Source organism: Parasteatoda tepidariorum, chromosome 9 (genome assembly GCF_982258835.1).
Source record: "Parasteatoda tepidariorum strain Cologne lab strain chromosome 9, Ptep-v5.0, whole genome shotgun sequence".
Taxonomy (NCBI): domain Eukaryota; kingdom Metazoa; phylum Arthropoda; class Arachnida; order Araneae; family Theridiidae; genus Parasteatoda; species Parasteatoda tepidariorum.
Window position 1 is genome coordinate 97,122,016 of NC_141763.1, and position 12,641 is coordinate 97,134,656.

The following is a 12,641-nucleotide window of genomic DNA, read 5'->3' on the forward strand; positions in this document are numbered from 1 at the left end:
TTAATCCGCCAAATGGCCGAGCAAAATTTGACAAATAGTGAAAATCTTTGGTTTGTCACAGCAATCTCTCGTGACCTCACATCCCAGCACCCCCTGATGATGAACATACTTATTATTAATCTTTTGGAAAAAAAATTACATTAACAACAGATCTACATCATTAACACTTTTAAGTATCAATCACAAGCATGAAGAATTATCAGGAGTGCAAAAGAGGACAAATCTCCATAGCTATTCTTGGGGAGAAACAGTAAAATAATTTTTTTTTTAAACCAGAAAACTTAGTTTTTTTTTTGTTTTTTTGTTATTTAATTCATGTTTCGTGTGTTTATTTAAAACAAAGTGTTAAATAATACTGTAACTCTAAATTAAAAGTAATTCAGCTATCACGAAGTATCATCACTCACGGGACCGACGAAATTCCGATTTCGGAATTTGCCGAATTTCGGATCTCTTCCGAAATGTTAGCTGTGGTATCGAATAGTTAAGAGAAAAAAAAACTATTAAAAAGGGTATTATCATTTATTTCTTGGCTATAACATCTGGTAATGAACAAAGCGTCTTACTTAGTTTAAATTTCTAATAATGCATAATGAACTTTCCACCGATGGAAATTACATGTTCATTAAGTTGGTGGAAGACTCTCTCAAATCTCTTTGATGTTAGAAGACAAAAAAAAATAATAATAATAATAAATCAGTTTTAACAGTGAATTATTAAAAGTTTTAGAATTATCATTTTTATTTCATTTGATTATATATATATGCTGGTTTTATATTAATTGATTATAAAAATTTCCACAAAATATTATGTTTACCACATTATTATCCACTTTTTAAATTCATCAAATAAGTGAATTATCTATAAGTTGAACAAATGTTTTATTTATAATTAATTTCAATTCTCTCTTTAAAAATTTTTAACTACTGTATAACTATGTTTTCATTTTTAAGCACTATTCTCTGAATTCTCTTAATTTCATATTTGTCGAGATTTGACATTTACCAACTTACTTGTTACTCAATTCATAGTATAGTGAAAAGTTATATCTTTATCTTAGCCCAGAGCTCATTCTAGGCAGAAAAAAGGGCAGGGTGCAAAAGTTTAAAAAAAGGGCATTATTATTCTAAAAAGGCAATAATTTCACGTTCTATTAAAACACGAATTCTTTACACGTTCTATTAAAAAACATTGCCAATTAGTAAAAGATTTTTTTTTTTACTTAACTAAAAGTAGCAAAGCAATCATTAATTACTTATTTTCATTAATAAATTAACATATATATCGAGTTAATGAGCTAATTAGCTTAGTAATTTATTTCAAATGCATGCATATATTAATAAAATAATAAATGTATGTTTTTAAATGTCTGTAGTTATGATTAAATAATTAAAATGATTAATAATAATTATGATTTAATGATAGTGGAAGTAACTGCAAACTTTCAAAGACAAGTGCAACAATGGGTTGTGATGGCTATTTTTCCTTTCCCATATAAATTTATGTATTGACAGCAATGACAAACTAAATAAAAAGAGTTAAAAATAACAGTTCATGAAATCCATTGTAGAGTTTGGGGAAAAAGTAAAGAAGGATTGAGGAAAGAAAGGGCAAAAAGGGTATGGAGTCTATTACATCAGGGCACTAATTTACTTCAGGGGCAACAGGGTGAATTTTTTTTACTAAAAGGGCAGCAGGGTGCTGCGCCCTGTTTACCCTGCCTAGAATGAGCTCTGATCTTAGCTGTGAATACATTTTTTTATATATTATTAATTTTAATTATTGACTACAATAACAGTATAGCGGGCCGGATGTTAAGGCTTTACAATTTCGAGACCAACAGCCTAATTGTGGTAATATGGCCAGTATTGAGCACAGGTTGCCTTCACTTCTACGATTCCCCCCATTGATCTGAATTGATATCATCAATCAGTCAATTTAGATCGATGGTACTTATCGATCTAAAGCTGAGTGGACATCAAGTCACAACTAAGGCCAAATCTTTACAACAATTCAGTGCCTTAAAAAATGACTAATCATAGCTCATCAAATTAAATAATTTAGTTTAAAATTGTTGAACTCCTAAAATATTGGTGGAAAAATTAACATAATTAGAAAATATTAGTAACAAAATCTTTTTGTTTTATTGAAGCAAATAAATTACGTACGTATTTAAGATTCAGTTGAATTTAAAAATTTCTTTCGGCAAAATGGAAAAACCTCCCTCCTACACAGAAAATTGTACCAACGTTGATGACATGAAGGATCATAATAGTCAAAAGAAAAAAGATTTTCCCGAATATGATGAAGAGAGATCGTTAGAAGCTAATCAGAGAGACTGAACTTACTCAATTACAATTAATTGGACTTACTTAATTAGATCGCTTACTCAATCAATTTTCTTGTTTCCTTTTTTTACTAGATTTATCTATCGTTAATATTTCTTTCTTGCATCAAAAATGAAACTTACAAATTTTACAAATGTATTTCTGATTTTTTTTTTAGTTGCAAATTCATTTGTGCATATTAAAAATTCTTATAACGTCCTCAAAACTGTAACCAAAACAATAAGGGTTTGTATGATTTAAAAGTGACTAAAAGCTGTAAACATCCTGAATTTGGTATTACTTTCGAAGTTGAGAGACTTAACTTACGATGATGTAAGACAAGCTAATAATGATGAGACATCAATTTTTGAATGTTTAAATTAATTTTGTCTGCAACTTTTAATGTTTGGTTCATTTTTTTTACCAGGTGTATATCTCACTTGTTTGCTATGAAAATGTCTTACTTCAGCATTAATGTCATTAATTAGCAGTATTCAATTTGCAACATTCATCTTAATTAATTTCAAAACATAATCAAATCTAGTTTGTTTTTTTTTTCCTCAATTTAATTAGCACAAATTTTCACTTAAAACAGCTTGAAAAATTTAAGGTAATACTTTGAATTAAATATATTTTAAAATAGTTAAATGATTAAAAGGACTAAAAATGTCAAATAGTCTTCATACACATGGGTGCCACTTTTCATTTCTAGGAACTGAAGTCAGTCTTGAAAAAAAAATCATAATAATAAGCTAAGATAAGATAAATTTCATCAATTAATATCTTTTTCCATTTGTTTTTAAATAAAAATTTTCTTTTTTCCTTAAAAATGTGATAAATTTTTTTATTAATCATAAAAGTAAAATATCAAGCATTGTTATTTTTTATAATTACTGCAACATGATTAAGTAAGGGTGTCACAATGCAGTGAAAGAACAGGTTTGATTGAACTTCGGATCGTCTTACAAAAGTTGTACTTTTGTATCTCAATTTGCTTCAGTTTTCATTTTTTCCCAACATTTTGAAATGCCAGCAAAAGTTAAGACTTATTTATTTTTTGAAAAAAAAAATAATCTATTGAAATAGGACAAAAGATAAATAATGATGAAATGAAAAATAAGTAGAGATATGAATACTTTTACGAGAAAGTTATTGGTTTATTATTAAATAATTAGTGGAAAAAGATGTGCAAACTGAGCTGTTGTTTTTATTTTGTTTGCTGTAAAAAAAATAGATTAATAGAATAAAGATAAAATAATGTTTAGAAAAATAATTAAATCATTGTTTTAATGCATGAGCCATTATTTTGGCTAGGTACATCTTGAATAAAAAACGCTAAACCTTGTTAATTGGTCAAAAAATAAGTTCAATCTCGAAATTTTTGTTGAGTGGCACTCATGCATACACAGGGTTGCCACTCCACTAGGAGAACCTGGAAAATGCAGGGAATTTTGATTTTTTCTTTACAAACTGGGAAAATACAGGGAATTTTGTTTCTCTTTTTTGTCTTTTAAAAAATGGTGACCACTCAAAATGTAATCTATGGGATGTTTAACCATGCTATTTCAGCTATACTAAGCTATTTCATTTACTATAGCATTATTTAAGTATGTTCAGCTGTTTTTCCAGCAATTAAAACTAATAAATATAGGTAGCCCAACAATAGCTCGCACAAGAGCCCAGTAATTGTTGTTTTCTGTTAATATATTGTGCATAATATGTACAGGGAAAACACAGGGAATTTTTTTTCCAGATTTGAGTGACAACCCTGATACATAATCTACACATAATAGTACACCAAGTTATATTTTAGTAAATCACATAATCGTTTTAATAACTTAACAATAAAAAATAAGCTTTTTATAAATTTATTTCAACAGAATGAATCTTTAAACATAACAATGCTTATAAATAATGCCTCATTAAATAAAACAATATACATTGATGATATTTTAAATAAATTGTGAATGCTTTTCAAAATTTTTCAATGTTACTCTTTTATTTAAAGCATTGTATTTTGAAATTATTAGATTCATTAATAAAACCATATTGCATGCACATACAATAAATATTTGTTTGTGCAGATAGTAGGAAAAAATTACCAAATAAAATGTAAAATTCAGAAAAGCACTTCATTCCCATTTATGCTTTTGATTATACTCAGTGTAACCAAACTGTTAAATAAGATGAAAAAAACAACAGAGAAACTTTTTGTTTTAACGTGTTTTGAATAATTTTAAAATCAGAACGTGGAATTGATGTTATTTTAATAATTTTTAGTAGCATTATAATGCAACTTTAAATTTGCTTACATTAATTATTTTATATATATATTTTTAGAAAAGAGCAATATATATATATATATATATATATATATATATAAAATAATACATATACAAAAAATGCATTTGCATTTTTATATCAACACATGCTATTCACAGTAGCAGTTAAACTCCAAATTAACAAGTATTTCCGAAATATTCAAATTTTTTTCATTTGGTTTTATTTAACTATTTATGTTAATAATAATAATAATAAAAAATTATTTAAAAAGTTCTTTCCTTAAATAATAAAAAAAAAACTTTTTTTTTTTAAACTATGTAGTTTTAACTGCGATTTAAACCAGCTAACACTGGAAGGATACTTTTAATATATATATATATATATATATATTGTAGTTTTTAAATTAGATTTAAGGAATACTTTTGATTATTTAAGAGGGTATTTTTTAATATTTAGGGTGAGATAATTTTTAAAATCCTTTTTGGTGGAAGATATTTTTCCAGCCAAATTAATTGTATCGTCAATGCACAACTTTAAAATCACATTTAAAATAACAATTGAAAGAAGCCCATTGAAAATTAGTGGCTTAGTGTAAAGAGAATTTTTTGGGTGGTTGGTTAGATTTTAAAATTTGTTTTAGTGGGAGATACTTTTTTATTTGTGTAATAAGAAAAGCGCAGTTTTGACCGGTGGACCCCGAGAAGAATATTTCTTAAAACTTTTTTTGATGAGGTTATTATTTGAATTATTTTTATTCCATTTTTATAGTATTCAAAATATATGTAAGAGTTCCCTAAGAAATCTAAATTTTTAAGCAACAAATCCTTATTTCTTGTGACTGCAATATTAACAAGTCTAACATCAAAGAAAGTGGAATTGATACATTTCTCTATATTAAGAGTTAAACTTTTTAATTTTGGCAGAATTAAATTCCTTGGTACCAGTTTTGAAAGTAATTCCAAGATTGGTGGCGTGAAGAATAAAAACAGTTCAAAAAAAGATTTTCCCGATTATGATGAGGAGGTATCATTACAGGCAAGACAGAGGCTGGTGAATTTTAAAAGTATTTATGTATCCATTTTACTTAATCAACCAATTATCTTATTTCCTTTTTTGGGGAGATTTTATCGATTATTATCAGTTTAATACTTTTTTTTTCGTGTCAAAAATGATTTTAAATTTCAACGAAGCATTTCGGATTTTTTGGGGTTGCATGTTTATTCGTGCAAATTAAAAATTCTTATAATATATTCAAAAATGTAACCAAGATAGTTTGTATGATTTAAAAAAGTTACTGAAAGTTGTGAGCATCCTGAACTCACGTTGTTTGCCTAACCCAGGGACAGGTGAAACACTGAATGAAAAAACAATTGTCTAATCCTACCAATGCATGATAAACTAACTGCATTACTGAAAGAAAAACTTCTAAACCTTAACGCAGTGTTTCCCAAACGTATGACTTTTGTATACCCTTTCTAAATTTTTCGTAACTCTGTGTACCACTAATAAAAAAATGAATGTGTTGTTTACTATAAAAAAATTGCACAAAAGTTAAAAATCACAACTGGCTGTTGACACCACTAATTATTAAGTTTTAACTCTGCCAAAAATAGCCAATAAAAAATACTTAATTGTAAATTTTCATGGCTAGCCTTGCTTTTAAATAAAAAATTTTGAAATTTTCGTTTGTTGTAAGTTCTTTCGTATCAGAAAGCGTAGCTCCGCTAAACTGTTCCTGTACCCGTGGGGTACGGGTACCACACTTTGGGAAACACTGCCTTAATGAAAGAAGATGAAAACTTAACTTATGAAGATGTAAGACAAGGTGTTAAAGCTGAGAGAGGAATTTTTGTTAGTTAATTTTGTTTGCAATTTCTTAATGCTTAATTCATTTATTTCTACCAGGTTGAATGCTGTTTTAGTTCTGTTTAAATTCCACAAGCAGGAAAACTTCACCTTTAATCAAACAAGGTAACTTTTTTATGGTTTTAACATCTTAATGTCTTATAAACATTATATATGATATATTAAACTTTATATAGCTACATTATATATGATTATGGCATCTTATGTGTTTATGTATTATGCTCAACTACCAATTTTTTGTCTTATGTACTAATATATAAGTGAACTTTAAAAAATATAACATAGTAATGCCGGCTCGCAGGATTCAATTCCATAGTTAAATTTTCTCGTGTATAATTGCTAAATTATATGTTTTCTGTTGAAGATGGTCGTAAAATAGAAACGAGTTAATTTATGAGTAATAATGTGATACTGTACTGCGTAATTCTGATTAAATACCGTGCGGTGAACACATTAGTTCAAAGTTCTAGAAAATTTTTAAAACTGTCATTTTCTAAAACAAAAAGTTTTTTATTGTTATATCATAAATATTTTTTTGCAAGGAAATAAATCATGCTTGTGAAAGAAACAGAAATATATATATGTTACCGGCAAAGTATGAAACGCCGGCATTGTATAGAATGACTAGGCATTGTATAGAATGCCTGACGTTTTTAGGCAAAGTATGAAATGTGAGAAGTATTGCATACTTTGACTAGGCATTGTATAGAATGCCTAGGCATTCTATACAATGCCGGATGCTATTTAGGCAATGTATGAAATAAACGTCCTGATGAGGTTATTATGTAAATGATGTGCATGTTACTGTGAATGAGCGAAATCGGTGGTTGTTGACTTTCACCGGCGAATGTCGACAATCACATAGTAGCATTGGTAAATGTCCGAAACATTTATTACATCCGATTTGATATTAATTTATTCGTGGATGTAATTACATTTATTCGATATTTTAATACTTACTGACGTTAGTTTAGAAGAAACATCAGTGTTTGAAGTAGCATTCTAATATATACCGGGCAATGGCACTTGACCTTAAAAAAACATCAGTGTAGGGTATAATAGGCAAATGCATACCGGGCAGTGGCACTTAACATTAAAAAAAACATCAGTGTAAGGTATGCCGGGCAATGGCACCGGACCTTAAAAAACATTGGTGTAAGGTATACCGGGCAATGGCACTTGACCTTAAAAAAACATCAGTGTAGGGTATACCGGGCAGTGGCACTTAACCTTAAAAAAACATCAGTGTAAGGTATACCGGGCAATGGAGCTTAACTAGACCTAGTATATATTTCGAACATTTACCAAAGGTCCAGTCTAGTTCTAGTTAAGCATTGCTCAGTATACCCTACACTGATGTTTCTTCTAATCTATCGTCAGTAAGTATTAAAATATCGAATAAATGTAAAGCTACCGATTTCGGACATTCACAGTAACATGCATTTCTCAAAAATAAAAATGCTATTCTGAAAAAATACTGAGAGTGCTATTGAAAAACATTTATTCAAAATGTGGAAAGAAAATTAGAAAGTTATGCAAAACAAAATTTAAGCCTTTCTTATTAAGGAAAACAAAATTTTCATATAAAAAATATGAAATTAACCTACTTTATCAATATGGCAGGCTTGAATGACATTTTGAATTAAATTTCATTAAATTTTTCCGTGTAAATTTCATTAAATTCCTCCATTTACAAGCAGCACAGTAAAAAAATAATTTTTGTTATTAGTCAAAAGTTACGAGGCTTGCCAAATATATTTGAAACGAATCGGAGATGTATTTTATACTTTGCTGGTTTCTCATTTGGCAATCTATAGAATGCCTAGGAAATGTGAGAAATATAAATCATTTCACACTTTGCCGGCTAATTTTAGGCATTCTATACAATAACCTAGTCATTCTATACAATGCCGGATTTCATATTTTGCCGGTTACATATATGGTATTGATTAAAACTGCACCAATTACCATAACACCAAAAGTATCTATTACTAAAATTAATTAGGTATCATTGAATTAGGTGCCATTATGCTTTTTTTAAATGTCTAATAAATTATGACATTATTAGCATCTGTGCTGTTCTGGCACGGGAATTTAATCCCATTCCAAATTCTTCTAGTTTGATATTTTGAAGAGGAAAAAAGATGTTCAGTACTTGAAACTTTATAGTTTACTTTTAGTTTATCTGACTTAGTTTTTTCCTATACTTTAAATTTGAATTAATGTTATAAAAAGAATTCATTGTAAAAGGTTTTTCCCATGGTATTGCCACAGTTCTCAAGGTACTTGAAAAACCTTTAGTTTTTGCTGGAAAAAATCAGGAACCCAAAAAGTCCTGGAATTCTGTGATAGTGTCCTTGAAAAGTTATTGATTTTCTCAGAATAATTTTTTAATATTTTTCCTACAAAAAAAGCATGTGAAAATTACCATTATATTTATATACACACAAACTTTTTTCACTTTCACAAAACTAGCTTTTATCCATATTGATGTTTTGCACTATTTTCAAAATAAGTATAGACAATGCTGGCTTTAGATAGACTGAACTTGGCCTAACAGTCATGAGTAACAGTTGCAAACACACTGCAGTTATGAAAATAACATATTCAACAAAAAAGCATCATTTCATATTACAACGGAACCTTCAAAAATCAGCCTTAACAGCTGTAATTCACATGTTCTAAACTCCCTGTTGCGGAAATATATTCTTAATTAATCTCTAAACACAACCTTTCTGATATAATTATTAAATGTTAAATACTAGGCATAGGTTTTATTTACATTTGAGTTAATTTGTGGTATAAATACCTTTTAATATTTATTTACAAAATATTTGGGAAATTTTTTGTTTTCAATGGTTATATATTCTCCTAAATTGACTTATTCTTTTGAAATACAACACAAACAGAATAGGTTATCTACATTATCTACTTTTTTTAGAAGCTGAGACATTTATCTTATTTCTTCGAGTTTAGCTATTAAAAGTTTACTCTTCTGTATCAAATTTAATATGATATAATAATATTAATGTATCAGTTTGTTTCTGGATTTTAGTGGTAACAACTAAATACTTGAACTTCTTATATAAATTTCAATGTTGAACGTTTACATGTTTTTTCTTTGTTCATTGTTGTAGTGTGTCGCATTTGATTTCTTCTTTTTTGTCTTGAAGTCGAAAGAGTCCGGTTGGACTCCTTCATAACAGAATATATGCACTAAAACAATATAATTCCTAATCCCAATTCTACAAATTATTGTTAAAGACATAAAAATTGGAGGTTGTTTTAAAATTGATATTCTTTTTGCATTTAATGCTTAGAGAAAAAGAATTCATCTTTTGTTTATGTTTTAACTCAGTGTTTGGAGAATCTAAGGTATTCACTATCTTCTATCATTTCCCCTATTAGAAGTGTTAAGTCAGCTTTTAAAAATCCATTACGTTTAATTTTAAATTTTGCATAGCTCTTTTCAGAATAAATGCTATGCCACAAATCTACACCTAAAACTATGCGCATGAATAATATTTGAACTGCCTCTAGTATATAGTGTTACATCTGGTAAAAGTATTGGTACATTTTGTTTATTCTCCTAAATTGAATCTTCTGAAAAACAACACAATCAGAATACGTTTCGCTGCGCTATACCTAATTTTTAGAAACATTGACGTTGATCTTATATGTTCGATTTTAACTTATAAAAGTTTACTCTTCTGTATCAAAAGTTATATGATGTAATAATTTTAATGTATCAATTTGTTTCTGGATTTTAGTGGTAACAACTAAACATTTCAATTTCTTATGTAAATTTAAATTGGGAACTTTTATATGTTTTCTCTTCATTCGTTGTTGTAGTGTGTTGCATTTTTGGATTTCTTCTTTTTTGCCTCAAAGTTGAAGGAGTCCGATTGGACTCTTTCATAACAGAATAGGTCAACTAAAACAACATACTGTTGAACCCCGATTTTACGTTTTCCGTTTCGTGCGTTATCCCGCTTGCTACGTCATTTTCTGTTCGTCCATGAAAACTGACTATCTATACCAATAATGTTAAATTATCTCTGATTTTATGTTATCCCTTTTGAGAAAATCCCGCTTTGTTTTTTCTGCCAGCCTGCAAGATCAAAATCATTTTGTTCCAAAGCTCTGAAATGCTTTTTTTAAGACTTGTTTGTTATCTGTGTGTAGCTTTTCTGCTTACTATGTCATGTTTTCCCACTTGCTACATCATGTTATACCCCTTGCTGCATCATTTTTCTGCTGGTCCGTGAAAATTGACGGTCAATGATAATAGTAAGTATTGACAGGGATATTTTTATAATTGCATATAAAAACAAAAAATATGTAAAGATTACACATTTTCTCTACTAGTTCATCTCATAAGGGTGCATTTTTGAAAATATACTGACATTTTTTTTACCCTGATATTACCTTATCCCCCTTTGTGCATTTTTTAACACTAGTATGACTGAAAACGTAAGCAATTTCTCTGTGATTCTTAATCCTTAAAAAGAATTATCAAAGAAATTAAAATGGGAATATGCTTTTTTACATTGCATGCTTTGAAAAGAAAAAAAAATTATCTTTTGTTAATGTTTTTGCCTTTGAGATTCTGGGGCGTTCGCTATCTTCTATTTATATCAGCTATTAGGAGTGTTAAATCAGCTTTCAGTCAAGAGCAACATTCTGCACCTATAATTGCTACGAGGACTTTACTTTTAAAGTGCTCATATCTTTATATCTTATGAGTTTTCTATCATTTCTCAAATATTAGTACTATGACCAAATTGAGATAGGGAGTGCTTTGTGCCACATAGGTAAAACATTAAGTGATTAAAGCAAGAACGCATAACATTGATAGTTTTCATTCTTTTATTAACCTTCCTTAGGGTCGTAACATAAAGTGACAAAGGGAAACATGTCAGAAACAAGTTGCAAAAAGGACTTAAAAGAATAAGTTTAACTAGAAGGGGAGAAAAATAAACTCAAACAAGATATCAAACACAGTACATAAAACAGGTTTGTGGATGGAGAGTAGGGAGATAACTCTGGGTGTGCGAGAATTGTAAATAGATTTGAGAATGCTAGAAAGTTAACCTGAAGCGATAAAAAATCCTTATGTTTTTTAAAGGACGGGGAAAATCCTGGAGTTTTAGGGAGAGTACGGAGGTGCCACAAACTGATTTTTGGGAAGTGAAAACTCCCATTTTACTGAATGGTGTTCCTAATTTGACCCAATCATTTTTGTTCTTTAATAAATTTCATTTAAAATGTTCAAAATCATCATAAATACATTGCTAATAAAAACATGTAAAACATATCGATGGTTTTAGGTGCTGATAAAATTAAAGAAATTTCTGTTGACAGTTCATTTTTTCATTGCCACTAACAAAAACTTTTTCAAAAAATTTTAGCGTTGGCAGCTAAGAAATAATGGATTTAAAAGTTTCAAAGCACCATGTAAAATATAAGCGATCCAGCAAAGCGGTGTACCCACACTATCTTTCTTTGAACTTTTGATTTGTGATAACTTCCACTGGACTTATACATAACTTCTAAGTCTTTCTTAGTGTATAACTTCCACTAGAAACATTTTATAAAATGACGCATAGGTACGTGCTGGAACCCATGATCTTTTTGGTTTTTCACACTTGAAAAACATCTTATTAAATATATATAAGATATTATAAGATCTTAAATTATAAAGATCTTACATGCATAGCAAAACGAGATGTTTAAATATGCGCATTCTTTACTATGTCAGTATTCTTAAAGAAAAAATTTATTCAAATTTTAGATTTATTGTTTTAACAATTTTTTTTATTTAAATTTAACTTCCGTTCGAAACGCTCTTTTGTACCAATACACGCGATGAACATTCATGCCCATAAACTAAGGATAATGCCAGCCGCATCCAGTAAAAGGACGTTCTTTTACTACATCTAAGTGCCTGGTCCTCTGCAAGTGACAAAACCCGTGATACACAAACTAAGGACAATCTCTGGGAATCATACTTCCAGTGGATCCCATTATACGAGAATATTCGCGGTAACTAGGTAGCGGACAGATTAGGGAAGGTGGAAAGTGAAGGCAAAGCAGCCACTGGCTTTCGTTACCACAGGTTCGCAACCTGTAAATCTTTTTATACTGCACTAACATTCCATCAAG

General features: G+C 29.0%; 1 protein-coding gene across 5 annotated transcripts in view; it reads left to right on the forward strand.

Moving 5' to 3' along the window:
• The window catches only part of LOC107456085 (uncharacterized), a 61,581-nt gene that overhangs the window by 13,699 nt on the left and 35,241 nt on the right, over positions 1 to 12,641 (forward strand). For 4 of the 5 annotated variants that reach the window (XR_015429452.1, XM_087152465.1, XM_087152464.1 and 1 more), the window contains one exon: positions 6,516 to 6,581. The gene's annotated coding sequence lies outside the window, so the exon portion shown is untranslated. Of the gene's footprint in view, positions 1 to 5,533; positions 5,674 to 6,515; positions 6,582 to 12,641 lie in introns of all 5 variants that reach the window. The other variant, XM_087152467.1, reaches the window with a different exon arrangement.